At 44.4% G+C, this 13,328-nt stretch overlaps 1 protein-coding gene across 3 annotated transcripts in view; it reads right to left on the bottom strand.

Moving 5' to 3' along the window:
- Positions 1-13,328, bottom strand: part of LOC133117064 (glypican-6-like) — a 235,340-nt gene that overhangs the window by 167,513 nt on the left and 54,499 nt on the right. The gene's annotated exons all lie outside the window — the stretch shown is intronic.

Here is a 13,328-nt window from a genome sequence, read left to right on the forward strand (position 1 = left end):
TATATTAATTCAACAACTCCTTGGTTTCTTCTTTCCAGCTTCGCATGATTATCAAAAACATTGCCGTGACTGCTCCATATTTTCTGTGAGAAGCACCCAGCCTTAGTCATGGTACTGGTTTTGCATGTGCTAAAAGGTTCAGTAAGTCCCACGCTTCTGTCAGCAGGCTAACCTGTACTACGCTACGGGCTGGCTTCATTCCAGTACGGAAAACAGGAAGCATTACTGAATATGTCCAGTCATTTCTGGTCTTATCCCGTGTCTGAAGTCTCTTTAGGAGGGGTTATGGTGTTAATTGAGCATGCTTTGAAAGGAGCCACCTCTGAAAACAACAGTAAGGCAGACATCATTAATCATTAAGCATTTCTACATCTTCCTTCGTGGTCTGGAGAGAACAAAGGCAAAAATACAGAGACAAAATCCATCAAAGTTCATAAACAAGAAACAGACTCACTAATGAAACCTAATGGCTTGAAATAGGTTCTTAATCAAATTTTAAACTTTCTTGCAAGCAAAACATACAGTTTGCATGCCTCATTCCCAGCTCCCTCCTCAGCTCATGGAATGATGCATCTTTGGAACACAGCACATTTCAAAATCCGCACTTTACACACTCATTCCCTTGTGTTTTGATAAAATATATATTTTTCCCATAATGTGTCCACTCACAATAATAACACAATAAATCTATGTCATTCATAATTTGGCATTCTGATCAAAATGAATTTTTGCCAGAGAAAAAGGATAATAATATTTTTTTTGAAAAAGCCTTGGATGCATTTTTGAATTTGCTGTTTTTATTTACTCATGTTGATCGGGCTAACGAGTGTGACATCTCATTTGAGACTTTTCATTCAAATCAAGTGCTTTCTCTCGGAACCTCGCAATGCTATAAATGGATGTGCAAATATTATGAGCAATAAACAACACAAGTGTCAGACACCAAAAACTGACTGTCTCAAAGAAACAGTAGTATTTATCTTGTTAAAGTCTGGGTCATTGCCTGTTGTAATCTTTAAAAAAAGAACTGAATATCTGTATTTTGGCTCTTTTTCTACACACAACCACTGCTCCTGGAAAACAGACCAGTCTCCCATCTCACAATAACGTGCTGTAATTGTGTTTTCTTTTGAAACACCCATAAATCCATCATTTATAATACCCAAAAAAAAAAAAAACACAAAGTAGAAACAATAAATCCTTTTGCATATTTCACTCCCCTTTGCAATGCTGATAACTAGCTGGACATAATTATTTGCTCTGGGAATACACTGCTGGACAAAACTAACAGTCATACCCCTTGGTCTAGAGTTTATTCTGTCACTTCAGGCAATGTAACCTCATTGCCAAACAAAAACACCCAAGCAGCAACTGCAGCAGAAACGGAGGGAAAGTAGGAGTTTGGCGGTCAGACAGAAAAATGCGCAGAGCAGGCCAGTGACCCACAGACCACAGCGAGTCTGCGTCCAGCTGAGCGCGGGCAACGGTCACAGTTTGGAGCCTCGTCCCGTCCATTATCCTGTCACCCGGCCACGCCTGTCGGGGGGGGTCGCCCCCGTCGGGGAAGTCATTAAAACCCAACCCGGCCTCTCCTTTCCCTGGAAGGAACGCTTCCCCCGTTCCTGCTGCATGAGAACACATCGGGACAATAAATCAGCAGTGCTCCCACTGTAGAACATTATGGGCACGGAGGCGGACCACCACAATGTGCTATGCCTCAGACACGCAGTGCGGTCCGTGAGCTTTTGGACTGTACGGACATCATCCGCATTCAACCTGCATTCCTCCCAATGGGAACACGCTTCAGCAGCTGACAAGGTGACCCAATAGAGCCACATGCTAATTGGGTAATGAACACTAGCATTAGAAGCAATAAGATCCACGATCACAGGTGGGGGGTACAGATACAGTGAGGCCTAATTATATTTGAGCAGGAAGCGAAGTGAGAAGTCAGTGAAATGAGCAGCACTACGGAAATGCAACTGCAACTGAAACGAGTTACAGAAGTGAGTAGCCACAGCACTACAGAAATGGAACAGCAACGAGTTACAGAAGTGAGCAGGCACAGCACTACGGAAATGGAACAGCAACAAGTTACAGAAGTGAGCAGCCACAGCACTACAGAAATGGAACAGCAACAAGTTACAGAAGTGAGCAGCCACAGCACTACAGAAATGGAACAGCAACAAGTTACAGAAGTGAGTAGCTTCAGCACGATGGCAATGGAACAGCAACAAGTTACAAAAGTGAGCAGCCACAGCACTATGACAATGAACAGCAACAAGTTACAGAAGTGAGTAGCCACAGCACTATGACAATGGAACAGCAACAAGTTACAGAAGTGAGCAGCCACAGCACTACGGAAATGGAACAGCAACAAGTTACAGAAGTGAGCAGCCACAGCACTACGGAAATGGAACAGCAACAAGTTACAGAAGTGAGCAGCCACAGCACTACGGAAATGCAATGAGTTACACAAATGAGTGGCTGTAGGAAATGGATAGGTGCGCTGTGGATAAGAGTAATGAAATAACTGGGAGAAGAACATTTGATAAAAAATTGTATTGAGTTTTATGAACCCATAAATCCAAATGGCCCACTGCAAGGAGCAAGAGCATAAACTGCAATGAGGGATACAAATATTTTTTATTGTGATTCACTAGCAATAAACTACAATAATTTGGATATGAAAATGATTGGCAGCACATTTCATGACAGAGAAACTATTATTTTTGTGAGATGGAATGACAGGCAGGTCGTACCACTGAAGATCCCTTCACATGGCAAACATCATTTATTCGGCAGACATATAGCATCTTATTTCCTTTTTATCTTTGCATGAGGGGAAAAACTCCTTCCGTTAAATCAATAAAATTGAACTGGAAAGCACGATGAACAATATATATTTTTTGCATTTTCCATTAGTGCCAAAAACACACAAAAAACAGAGAGCAAGAGAGATAGAGAGAGAGCAATAGCTTTCTACCCCCTCCTTTTTCATAACTCTCCCAGGAAATGTTAAGACGCACTCAAGCTTTACTTTAAAAAAATATAGTTTCAATTAGCCAGTGCTGCTGTACCTAAAATGACTGAAAAAACAAAAAAACAAACACACAACATCGCCACAGGAAGGAGACGCTCAGCCGTTGGCTAAGTGGGAGCTCTGCGGTTTGTTACGACTGGTGTGGCTTCACCCAGAATGCACAGAAATTCCAAATGCAATGTTTGGATCCCAACTTGCTATCTAAATAGCATCTGATTTTCAAAGAACATATTTGGATCCTCTATGTAGCAAACTGCTAACAGTGCTATATGGAATGTAGTTATATTATGCATCGGCATCCCAGGTCGAATCCATACCTGCTTAAGTGACCCCTGTGCAGGGCAACCCGATACTGCTTAAAAAGAAAAATAAATCTACTCATGTCAACACTGAAATAATTTGCAGTTACTGAAAAAGCAGTATAAACTTCCTCTTGTTTATCAGGGATGCTGTTAAAAGGCTGCCTGCCACAAACACATGTGCTTATGCATTGAAATAGTGCCACAGTTTAAAAAAAAAAATGAAGATGCAGCAAAGTTTCAAAGTTTCAGCAGGAAATTACGTTGGGTGGAAAAGTGAAATATTTTTGGCACATTTGAGGAAAGAAATGAAAAGAGGGGATGGACTGAGGCACTTTGGAGCGGTATTATGGCCAGATCTCCAGGGCCAGAGTAAACAGCTCCACGGGCTGGCTGAACAAAGCTACACTGCAAAAAGCAGGAGAAATGCCTCAATTAAGAGCAAAGACAGGGAGACCTACACAATCCTGCCCGTACTGCAAGAGAGTGGGTGTGTGAGTTTGTCCGGGCGTTTGTGTGAGGAAGTTAATGTCTGTGTTCAGTATGTGCGATGTGTGTGTGTGTGTGTGTGTGTGTGTGTGTGTGGTGGGCATGTGTGTACACGTGTATGCATACAGTATGTATGGGTACTGTTATATGTGGTGGTCCTTATGTGCTCTGATCCAATGACTTTGTTCCAAAAAAAAAAAAGTCTGAGGAAGGAATAAAGTTGCTACAAAATGTGAATGTGCATCCCTGCCTTAAACATCTCCTGAGGAATTAAGTATGTGTGCGAATGCGGATTCTTAGCAAAGGCAATCATAGACTTGGAGGGATTTTGGCATTTGCAAAAATGTGACAAGATAAATAAACAGGATTGCAGCAGGTCCCGGGGGACCATTAGTAAGAGCTTTGCGTTCCCCAAAACCTTCCAGCTGGCGAAAAGTTAGAGCGCAGAATCCTGGTCTGAACTTCCGGCCTGACGCTGATGAAAGCTTGCAGCTGCAGCTGTAATCTTAGGGCGAGAGGCGCCGGCTCGTTTGCAGGACAAAACCACTTTCCTCTCAGAGAAGAGCCTGCACAACACCGATAAAAACAATTATTTACTTTCACCTTACTCGCTTCAGCGCGTTGCGCGATTGTTTAACTTTGACTTGGATGTGTTAGTATGGCGGCCAAAATTCAACCAAAATGCAATATCTGGATTATCCTTCTCGTCAATGTTTGGTATGGGATGTTGTGTCACAGTCTTTTTGCAAAGGATATCAAAATGACTATATGGTGTTGAATGTGTTTGTTCCATATGTAAGCATCGTAGACTCAGTTCAGATTCAGATGTTGTGGCTTCCAGTCTCAGAATGAACACAAAACCTCCGATGACAAGCAGATACAGTAAAAGCGCACACAATCTCAAAATGTTGATCTTTTCATTGACTGTAAACATTCATCTGGGTGCCTCTCATTTAATATACCAAAGATTAGCAGCATGATGTAAGTGCTTCTCAAAGTGAAAAATACAGAAATCCCTTTTATCCCGTCCATTCAAGGCTATTCTTGTCGGAACTAGAGTATGTACAGCAGTACCAGTTCCCAAACATGAGAGAACAACACCAGCAACATGCTTTATGGAGCCTACATAGGAGAACCTTTTCTCCTGTTATTATCTGAAGGTTATAACTTTCTCTAAAATTAGTTATGAAAAATAATTATTAGCCATGAAAAATAAGGCATTCCCAAGGGACAAGCATATGTCCGTCAGACATGGGAAAGGCCACTTCACTGATGAAAACCCAGTTTGTAAAGGCTATCATAAGCGAACAGCATCCTGTGAAAAAAGTGTCTGAATTTGGACACAAAGGCAACATTCCAGAACAGAAGATCTCCACTGAATTTGGGTGAGCAGTCAGCCAGTAGCATCAGGGATATGGCATTGTGGTGTGTTACATTACCTTTATGTTAAGTGCAGTCCACACATTAAAGCAAAATGGGCACAATCTCCCTTATTTGTAGTGTTGTACAGTTGATATTAAGATCCTGATATTGCAATGCTCCTGATGTTTTTACAGTTTGCTGATTCATTTTAATCACTTGTAAAAAGACAAATTTCCACACTATCAGCTATTGTTTATATTCTATTCTATTTTAAACATCTGTATTGTAAATATACAGTATATGATACATTTCCATTACAGGTAGCAGAAGCTCAGAGAAACAATATAAAGATAGAGGCTGATGGATAAGTATGCACTTTCCTAGCACTAAGCTCCTGGCTCAATTCCATGCGAGAATACCATTGAGCCGATGACAGCACATTTCAGAAAAGGCCAAGCGAGCACAACATGCTCGACACCTGACATACACAACCCATAATCTATGTGGAACTGCACATACCCTTTCAATCATATTTCACTGGCAAATGCAGGTTTTAAATACAGGTTTGATGCGACAGGTGCGACAGGTGAATGAGGGAACGTTGATGCAAACTCTAAGTGTCGAATAGGACAGGAGGATTAGAGTTTTTTTTTTTTCGTTTGCATTTTTTCCAAATATAAGCATTCTGGTTGATACAAAAGACATGTGTCAGGCATCAGGAAATGTGTCAGGTACCTGGCAATTCCTGCAAAACCAAACGATATGCACTTAAAATAGCCGTCCTGTAGTCAAGATTTTTCATTTACCAAAATAGAAAAACAGAAAACGATTCCCTGAAATGGAAATCAGATGGGCACACATTTCACAGGAATGTTGAATTTTAGATGACTCTGAGTCACCCCACAGCTGTTCTATTAATAATATTAATCTCTTAATCTATTAATAATTTTCTTTATTTGTCTTTATTTTGCCAAAATAAATAATATAAAATAATATGCTAGCATACCATCTCTACCAATGGCCTAACTGAACTACCCCCCAGATATTTTGTCTTCAGTTTGAGGCAAGAAAGCATCGCTGTTCGGTGGTCACTGCAATTGCGGAAAAGTACATGTACATGACAGAGAATTCAATTATTATGAATTGAACACACACACATTCACACCGCACAAATATGCATATAGTACCTTGAAAAAGCAATTCCCCCCTTTTTTAATGAAGACATTTCTGCAAAGGGTTGGCTAAATTTCCACCGCAATGTGAAAGATGAATGGAAAATTCTAGGAAGCATTTGGTAGCAGCTATTGCTGCTAAGTGGTACAACCAGTTATTACGTTTATGGGGGCAATTAAAGTTTCAAAGGGATGATGGTGATTTTTGAAAAAAAATTATATTAAATAAAAAGTTTTGGTTTCCTCAGTTTCCCTTCATCTAATAACACAATTTGTAAGAAGATCTGAAGCCATTCAGTGCGACAACTATGCAGTAATAGTTCATCAGGAAGGTGACAAATACCTTTTCACAGCACTGTATTTAAAGACAAAGCACCACAGTGGCTGTATGGAATCCTACCAATCAGCGATCTATTACCACACTGATTAACCAATCAGTCAACGAAACAACCAAAGAACTGATTCAGCAATCCAATAAATCTAATTAATTTAACACAGCAGTCATCATAAAAGTATTTTCACACATCATTTAGCACAGTGCATTTCAGATGAAGAATTAAATCCCCAGGAGTGCAAGAACAGAACTGAGGCTTCAAAAGAATTAAATAATGGCAGCAGCATCAACAATCAGACAAGGCTTCAGTTGACAGGAGAACCCCGAATGGAACATCTAGTCACATATAGTGTATACAGTATATGCACTCAGTGAGCCTTTTATTAGGTATTTATTAGACTTATTTATTACTCATTTTTCAGACTTAAGTCTTCTGCTGCTGTAGCCTATCCACTTAGAGGTTTGATGCGTTGTGTGTTCAGAGACGCTCTTCTGTATGGTTTTTTGCATTACTGTCGCCTTCCTGTCAGCTTTGACCAGTCTGACCCTTCTCCTCTGTTTCTGCCCGCATAACTGCGGCTCACTGTTTTTAGTTTTTCGCACCATTCTCTGCAAACTCTAGAGACTGTTGTGCTTGAAAATCCCAGGAGATCAGCAGCTTCTGAGATACTCAACGCTGATGTACAGGTCTACCGAATACACTTCTAACTGAGTGCATGCTGTAGTACATACATATATCATTTAAAAATGTGCCAGGGTGGAACAACAAATTCAGACCTAAGAAACAAGGTGAGGCAAGCAATTTCTGTTTTCAACCAGTTGTTCAATCATTTAAGCGTTCAGCACAATGAAAACTGGAGCCAGGGTGAATGATCCTTGCCTTGATAACATCAAAAGACAAGTCTTATGAGCAGATGTTGCCCACTGACACATCGACAGAGCCCATCACCGAACTGCACTACTATGATGTAGAGGTGAGCTGTAACAGGTTATGGACTGGTGCGGCAGAGGCTCCATAATGCACAGGGGCACATGCAGCACGAGAAAGCAGCTAGCCATTACCGTTTGATTTTACCATTTGTTCAGGCCTTGCAAGAGGAGGACCATACTGTACGCCAACCGCAGGCAGTGCAATGCATAGTTGTCAATTAGCGGTATCTGCTCAGAGAGGAAAGAGAGAAATCACAGTGTGGAAAGTACATCCCGCGGGCATGGCTTCTGTGCAGTTATTACAGCTTCCACAGAGAACGTCCTTAAAAAAAACCACGCTTCCCCTCGCTAAACATTAAAACGGCCGGGCGTCCCGCGTCGGCCGGCGAGGCGAAAGATCCCACCGCCTACACAACGCCACGCTGCACACAGGCAGCACTTTTTCCAATCCAGCACCTTAACCAAGAGCCAGAACCGGGCGCAACGAGACCCCTGCTGATCCATCTGTTTTGCGCTAATACACAATCATTTTTACCGCCGTCGCCTTGCTGAGCAGCAGCAGCGGTTATCAACCCCGTCCCCCCTACTCGCTGCGGAAGAAACCGCCAAACTGGGCAGTGTCATCAAACTACTGATGATGCGTACGAAATGGGGGGAGGGGTGGAATTCATACCCATCAAAAGCCAATTCCAATTCCACCTGGATATGGTTATTTGGATAGGGTGAAGGTGCATTGTTTGTTAACTGAAATCTGAAATGTATTTGGGCCATGGGGACGTCTATCAATAGAGAGCTACTGGAACAGAAAAAAATGCAGAAATTTAATGATGAGGACATGGCACGCTGCCTGCATCGACTTGTCATGTCTGCAGCCCGGAAAGTATACGGTAGAGTGTAAAGTCTGCTAATGAACACTCCAAGGGTTCTGGCTTCTACTCTGAGGCCTGGGAAGCCATCCCACACTTGAATTACTCACTGAGAGAAAACAAATCCGTCTGCTGGCGACCTGTGAAATTCAAGTTTAACTCGTTTACGACCGAGCTTCCCCGTAGTTCCTGTGACAGAACACAACGTTATGAGTTTACTCTAACCTGCAATAAGACACAAGAATGCAGATGTATTGCTAAATATGTGGATTCTTTATTAATTTTGGTGATTGTAGGTCGGAAGCAGAAAATGTACTGTATGTAAAAAAATACAGTACAAATGCAAAAAAATCAGAGACCCTAAGTGCCACATTACAAGGGAGCAAACAGGATCATTTACGATAATGTGGCTATTTTGGTATTTTGGGATGGCGGTGCTGCATAGTGATGCTGAGGTTGTTATTTTCCTCATCTGTCACGGCGGGAGGGCTGAATGTTTATGAGGAAGTGGATTGGCAGCTGTACATAACACAGTAGTATTTTAAATGCTGTAAAAAGGTTGCATCAGCAGAGTTTGTCAATCAAACCGTTGACAGGGCACAATTATGAGAAAAAATTACTTGTGATTTGGAAATTTGTAAAGTGGAAGAGACCATATAGTGCTCCTAAAATTCTGAAATATGTTGGAAGAAAATATAGTATATTCTACAATCGTTCAACACTGTGCTCAGTGTTGCACTTAATATAAATGTATATTTGAATAAATGAAATGTACTCAGTGATCACAACACACTGTACAGTACCTGTTGTAGGTGTGGACTAGCCAGTGGAAAGACTATAACAGTACAACCTTTCCCCACATTATAATTCTTTTCCAGCACGAAGGAGAATATTAAATATGTTGGCGATTCTCATGTGGACTAAAACGCTTTGGTCACGTTTGTGCTCATCTCTATCCTATTTTAGTTAGGATGGGGGAAGAAGCACAGGAGTGTGATGAATTGATTATGATTCTCAAAAAGCCGAGGCTGTGATGTCATTAACGTAGGAGTGCAGCAGTACTACTCTTGGGCATGACGGCCAATCTCATCACATCTTGCTAAAAAAGAAACTCCTTTAAAACCCAGGCAGTATGGGAAGGCACGGGTAATTACAGGCTTTTCAAAACATATTCAGGATCCCCCCCCTCTCCACCCACCACCCCCCCGAGTAATCTCTACACCCCGGAGGAGGGTGGGGATTTCAGTGAGAAATACATTAGCAGAATTGAATAAGTCACATGTAATAATGGCTCTCTGGCCCAGACCCGTGTTTCCTCTGACCCCGTAGCTGTTATAGCTGTTCCCGGCGAGATTAACATTCCTGATCCGTGCGCCGCTTTGTGGGGAATCTCCCGCGTGCGGAGGGGTCGCGGAGTTCACATCCCCATTTCCCCTCTGACTCCCGCGGAGGGGTGTGCCGCAGGGGACAGGGGCTTAACCCCGAGTTCACAACCTCGGCCACGTGCGCTAAATGAAAGGATGAAGACAGATGGGTAACCGGAGGGCAGGTTTGCGAAAAACAGCAGAACAGCGCTCAGAGCACGTAGGTCAGTACATGGGCAGGGTTTAATCTAACTGCAGCATGCTTGCACTTCCCCCCACTCACTCACTCCAACTAACTCACAAACAAGCAGCTGCTACTTTATTGACACATAATTTATTTAGTTAATGAGGGTATTTATTAGAATTAATGGAGCTATTGCACTTCACGCAGGGCTGGGGGGTCTCTGGGTTGCCACAAAGGCCACAAAGCCTTATCAACATCACTCGATTTCCCCTAATTCAGGACTTAAATTGAAGCATCAATGTTTGAATGGATACACGATCACTCCACGGTCTGTTTAAGCTCTTCCTACAGGAAGTAAATATCCGTTTAGCATTGTGTGGTTTCCACCCACAGCATCTGCCTGGGCTACAACACCTGCAGGTTTAACTCCAGTGCTGCAGTGTTACAGGTTTAACTCCAGTGCTGCAGTGTGCTACAGGTTTAACTCCAGAGCTGCAGTGTGCTGCAGGTTTAACTCCAGTGATGCAGTGTGCTGCAGGTTTAACTCCAGTGATGCAGTGTGCTGCAAGTTTAACTCCAGTGCTGCAGTGTGCTGCAGGTTTAACTCCAGTGCTGCAGTGTGCTACAGCTTTAACTCCAGTGCTGCAGTGTGCTGCAGGTTTAACTCCAGTGATGCAATGTGCTGCAAGTTTAACTCCAGTGCTGCAGTGTGCTGCAGGTTTAACTCCAGTGCTACAGTGTGCTGTAGGTTTAACTCCAATGCTACAGTGTGCTGTAGGTTTAACTTCAGTGCTGCAGTGTTACAGGTTTAACTCCAGTGCTTCAGTGTTACAGGTTTAACTCCAAACCTGCAGTGTGCTGCAGGTTTAACTCCAGTGCTTCAGTGTTACAGGTTTAATTCCAAACCTGCAGTGTGCTGCAGGTTTAACTCCAGTGCTGTAGTGTGCTACAGGTTTAACTCCAGTGCTGCAGTGTGCTGCAGGTTTAACTGCAGTGCTGCAGTGTTACAGGTTTAACTGCAGTGCTGCAGTGTTACAGGTTTAACTCCAGTGCTGCAGTGTGCTACAGGTTTAACTCCAGTGCTGCAGTGTGCTGCAGGTTTAACTCCAGTGCTGCAGTGTGCTACATGTTTAACTCCAGTGCTGCAGTGTGCTGCAGGTTTCTGTGGCTTCAAAGCCTTGGTGCGTGGATTCTAGCCTTTCAGCAACTTTTTCAGGGCGAGAGTTTGAGATGTAACTTTAAACACAAGCGAAGCGTACGGGGAGAGGACACACTGCGTCCTTCTAGGACCCCAGCAATGGAAGCAGCGAAGCAGGATGTTTATTTCACAAACAGCACAGCAGCAAAGTTGCTGATCATTCAATTATTCTTCCCCTTCCACTGGGGCCTGGTGCAGGCATTTAGCTGTCAGATACGGGGAAATACAGCCACTTGCATCCGATGGCATCCCTCCTTCCTCCAAGCCTTTGTGGCGAGTGTCAGCAGTGTTTAATCACAGCTGAGATGGTAGCCCTCTGTGGAGAGGCACTAAAGCAGCTTTCTGGGCAGAATCACATTTCCGTAAAAAAAAAATAAGACACCCACCTCCCCAAAGTACCCTGATGGAGGAGAGGGCCATAATCTGTCTGAAAACTTTCGCCAGGTTTTTTTATGGAAGTGATTTTCCCCCCTGTGGCTGCTGGGTGTGGTGGCTGCCTCTTGGTGGTGGTTGTTTTAGGAAGGGTGACTCGGCAGGTGCACGCTTTTGTGTGATCCAGAAGATGCCAATGTCCTTGGGCTTCAAGGGGAACAGGCTTCGCTAATGTGCTAACAGAGCCAGGCCCTCCAGAGGGACAGTGTCAGCCCAGGCAGAGAGAGACCCCATGTGCATGCCAGATTAGCATACATGCGCTCACACATGTATGTTCACAAACCTGGTTATACAGTGCACAGAAGTGCAGTGAGATACTAACACACGTACCCATATGTCTGGCCTACATGAGAACATACTGAGTAAACACGCTGTGGGACTGGAGTTGCAAGTCTGTGCTGCGAGCTCTGTACTGTGAGCTCCATGCTGTACGGTGAGCATTGTACTGTGAATTCAGTACTGTGAGTACTGTACTATGAGCTCTGTGCTGGACTGTGAGTACTGTACTATGAGCTCGGTGCTGGACTATGAGCTCTGTGCTGGACTGTGGGCTCTGTGCTGGACTGTGGGCTCTGTGCTGTGAGCCCTGTGCTGTGAGCTCTGGACTGTGGGCTCTGGGTTGTGAGCTCTGTGCTGTGGGCTCTGTGCTGTGGGCTCTGTGCTGTGAGCTCTGTGCTGTGGGCTCTGTGCTGTGGGCTCTGTGCTGTGGGCTCTGTGCTGTGGGCTCTGTGCTGTGGGCTCTGTGCTGTGAGCTCTGTGCTGTGAGCTCTGTGCTGTGAGCTCTGTGCTGTGAGCTCTGTGCTGTGAGTTCTGTACTGTGAGCTCTGTGCTGTGAGCTCTGTGCTGTGGGCTCTGTGCTGTGGGCTCTGTGCTGTGGGCTCTGTGCTGTGGGCTCTGTGCTGTGGGCTCTGTGCTGTGAGCTCTGTGCTGTGAGCTCTGTGCTGTGAGCTCTGTGCTGTGAGCTCTGTGCTGTGAGTTCTGTACTGTGGGCTCTGTGCTGTGAGTTCTGTGCTGGACTGTGAGTTCTGTACTGTGAGTTCTGTGTTGTGAGCGCCGTGCCCCTGTTAATCCTGCACTTGAAATGACTCAGAGGCAGTCCCATACGGCAGCAGCAGGATTACTCAATAATGCAACAAAACACAGACCTCTAAGAAGCCAGTAATCAAATGTACCAGTTAAGGATTTCTAAATAGGTCCCTATAAATAGAGCGACAGAAACCAGAGCGTGTAAAATTGATGAGGGATGGATCTGAGCCCCGGGAGTCGCGGATCTCTGCATGCCAAGAGGAGCGAGCCGGGCCCAGCCCGCCAGAGCCAGCGGGCCAGGGACGAGCTCCCCCAGCAGGGCCGTTAAAACCCGCCCAACCCCGGGACTGAGCACCTACTGTAACACGCGACACCGCCGCGTGTAAAACCTGCCGCCATGGGAGCCGTGAGGCACGGGCGAAAGCCCCAGCTGTTAAAACGGGCGAAACGCGACCCTATAACCGCCGTCTCTGCCAGCCGCGCTCAGACTGGCACCGCTCCGGCCAGCCTGGGCAGAAGAGATTCATTTGTGAAAAATACAGACTCTCCGTAATCTTCAGGACGGGAGGCTACCGTTGTGCTTTCCTTAACGTGATATTCAGACCGGTCGATAATCGCAGATTACTCAT

This window comes from Conger conger, chromosome 17, assembly GCF_963514075.1.
Source record: "Conger conger chromosome 17, fConCon1.1, whole genome shotgun sequence".
Classification (NCBI taxonomy): Eukaryota; Metazoa; Chordata; class Actinopteri; order Anguilliformes; family Congridae; genus Conger; species Conger conger.